Source organism: Rhinopithecus roxellana, chromosome 7 (assembly GCF_007565055.1).
Source record: "Rhinopithecus roxellana isolate Shanxi Qingling chromosome 7, ASM756505v1, whole genome shotgun sequence".
In the NCBI taxonomy this organism is placed as follows: domain Eukaryota; kingdom Metazoa; phylum Chordata; class Mammalia; order Primates; family Cercopithecidae; genus Rhinopithecus; species Rhinopithecus roxellana.
In genome coordinates, this window is record NC_044555.1 from 90,145,961 (window position 1) to 90,149,268 (window position 3,308).

Sequence of the window (3,308 nt, forward strand, 5' to 3'; positions counted from 1 at the left end):
GCTAATGGAGCTGGAATCTGGGAGAGGCCCCAGAGAAGAACACTGCAGACTCCCACTGTTCTTGCACAAAGTTCAGCAATTTTTCAGGCATGACCACTTCTCAAATCATTGTACAATTGTTTTTTGTCGATTTTGTCCATCTTTGTACTTACTAGTCCTGCCTCTACTACAGTGTTATTTTTATTTTTATTTTTATTTTTTTTACCAGTATAGAAATTTATTTGAATTCAAAATAATATGGCTATATTTATAATAATATAATAATTATCTAAAGCAAATATCATCATTGGCTCTGAAATGGGTCTAAAGATGTCATTCTTTTCAAGTCAAAAAAATACGCAGTAAGAATGTACAAGAAAGAAAAAAATATAAAAACAAGTCTGCTGAGTGTTGGGAGTTGGTGAGGGATATCCTACCATACTGTGACTGAGTCCAAATAGAAAACATGCTGCAACAGTTCTCCTGCCTTATCAGCTCCCTGGAAAATAAACCAGTAACCCTGGTAGTGCGGTAACCATTTGGTTAACAGGACAAACTTCCTGATGGACACAGATAGTAATTCACTGCATATCCCTTCTCTAACTTCTCTCTTCACACCAATTCCTTTTCTTTAAGATGGGTTTCATCCTGTTGACAAAAGATTTGCTTTTATTTGTAAAGTAAAGCAGATAATATCCTGATTGGAGGATTCAACGATTTAGTTGAGGATGCTCAGGGATCAAACTTTGTAAAAGGTCAATTCAGCTAGTTAGCAGAGACTATCAGTGGCTTGCAGAAAAAAAATTCAGATAATATGTTTGTTAAAAAGACAAAAAGAATAAGTGGTTAAAAATGGGTGGAAAAATCCTAGGGATTACTGTGACCTAGACAATCAAAAGCAGATAGGCGACCTTTGATTAAATCCATTTACTTGTGGAGTGAGCCAGAAAGAGGCTCCAAGACAGAGTTTGCTTCCCAACAGTGTCCATGGCCAAAGGGCACACTCAGAAGGTCTCCTCCTCTCGTAGGAACTGGAACACGGATGAGAAGCCTTTCTTCGAGTAGCCCTTTGCACACATCATCCTGTAGATCTGATGGGCCAGACTGCCAAGAAGGATTAGGCTCTTTGTGCTGGTAGCAGAGTCTTGTGCCAATCCCAGATCCTTAGCCATGAGTGTTGTTCCAAATCCACCCTGATAGTTATTAGCCGAGGGAACACCGTCCATCACTCGAGGCACAGGATTGTAAGTGTCACTTGACCAACACCGTCCTGAGCTCATGTTTAGGATTTTAGCCAATAGTTTTGGGTCAAGCCCTAACCTGATTCCAAAATTCATAGTTTCAGCAGTTCCGATCATACTAATAGCTAACAGCATGTTGTTGCAGATCTTTGCCGCCTGCCCAGTCCCAACAGCTCCACAGTATACCTTTGGAGCCCATGCACCCCAGCAACTCTTGGGCAGCAGCAAATTCATCTTCAACTCCTCCCACCATAAACGTGAGGTTCCCAGATCGTGCAGCTCCTACACCACCAGAAACAGGGGCATCCATGAAAACTGCTCCCATTTTCTCAACTTCTTTGGCCAATTCTTTTGAAACTGCAGGATCAATAGTGCTGGAATCTATTAATAATGAGCCCTTCTTCACTTTTTTTAGAATCCCATTTGCTCCGGAATAAGCTTCTATTGCATTGATACTTGTGGGCAGCACTGTAATAATTCTGTCAGCTTTTTCAGCAACATCTGCTGGGGAAGATACTACCTGTTCACCTGCATCTTGAAACTCTTTGCAGGCATCAGGGAACACATCATAAATAATAAGTGGATAGCCATGTTTCATGAGATTTTTTGCCATTGGATTCCCCATGTTGCCCAGTCCAATGAATCCAACTGGAGTCTTTGAAGCCACTGACCTAGAACACACCGCTGCACAGCTGCCGGCTGCCGGCCGCAGCCGCCGGCTCCAGTACCGGAGACCGGAGGCAGCTCAGAGGAGCCGTAAGGAGGCTGCCATGCTGCCCCCGCCCCTCCTCCCCGCGGTGACCGTCGCCGCCTCCCGGAGGGCCCACAGACGGCAAGCGTGTGCAGCAGGACTGGCTTGCTCGGCCACGGAGAAAGGCGCGCGCGCACGCGCTCTCTACAGTGTTATTTTTAAAATAGATTTCTTTTTCCAGATTAAGGACATTTCCTTTTAATTCTAATTCCCTTAGAAGTTTTTTCTTTAGCCGGGCGCGGTGGCTCAAGCCTGTAATCCCAGCACTTTGGGAGGCCGAGTCGGGCGGATCACGAGGTCAGGAGATCGAGACCATCCTGGCTAACACGGTGAAACCCCGTCTCTACTAAAAACTACAAAAAACTAGCCGGGCGACGTGGCGGCGCCTGTAGTCCCAGCTACTCGGGAGGCTGAGACAGGAGAATGGCGTGAACCCGGGAGGCGGAGCTTGCAGTGAGCTGAGATCCGGCCACAGCACTCCAGCCCGGGTGACAGAGCGAGACTCCGTCTCAAAAAAAAAAAAAAAAAAAAAAAAAAAAAAAAAAAAAAAAAAAAAGAAGTTTTTTCTTTAAAAAAATTATTATAGAATTATTATATATTACCTATTATTTATTATAAATTATATAATATACAATTATTATATTAATTATATATTATTTATTAATTATTAATGTTAATTATTATATATAATTATATACATAATTATATATTATTATATGTTGTATAAATTATATATAAAATTATATATAATATATATTACCTAATAATTATTTTAAAAAATAAGATAATATATAATATATATAATTGATATAATATATAATATAAAATTATATATAATATAAATATATGTAATACATGTTATATAACATAACATATAACATATAATGATATAATATACATATGATATATAATATAAATATATAATACATGTTATATAACATAACATATATAATGATATAATATACATATTATATATAACATAACATAATATATAGCATATATGATATATATTATATACTATATAGCATAAACCCTGTCATTAGTAGAGATGGGGTTTTCACTCTGTTAGCCAGGATGGTCTCGATCTCCTGACCTCATGATCTACCCACCTTGGCCTCCCAAAGTGCTGGGATTACAGGCATGAGCCACCGTGCCCAGTCAATAATAATGATAATTATTATTATTGAGACTGAGTTTCGCTACTGTTGCCCAGGCTGGAGTGCTATGGCATGGTCTCGACTCACTGCAACCTCTGCCTCCTGGGTTCAAGTGATTCTCCTGCTGCAGCCTCCCAAGTAGCTGGTATTACAGGTGCCCATCACCATGCCTGGCTAATT

At 40.1% G+C, this 3,308-nt stretch overlaps 1 pseudogene across 1 annotated transcript; it reads right to left on the reverse strand.

The window, feature by feature from the left end:
- Window positions 1-654: 654 nt before the first annotated feature.
- LOC104678114 lies at window positions 655-2,110 on the reverse strand (annotated as a pseudogene). The gene has a single exon (XR_004058448.1). The product of XR_004058448.1 is annotated as a 3-hydroxyisobutyrate dehydrogenase, mitochondrial pseudogene (transcript).
- Between the last annotated feature and the right edge of the window lie 1,198 nt (window positions 2,111-3,308).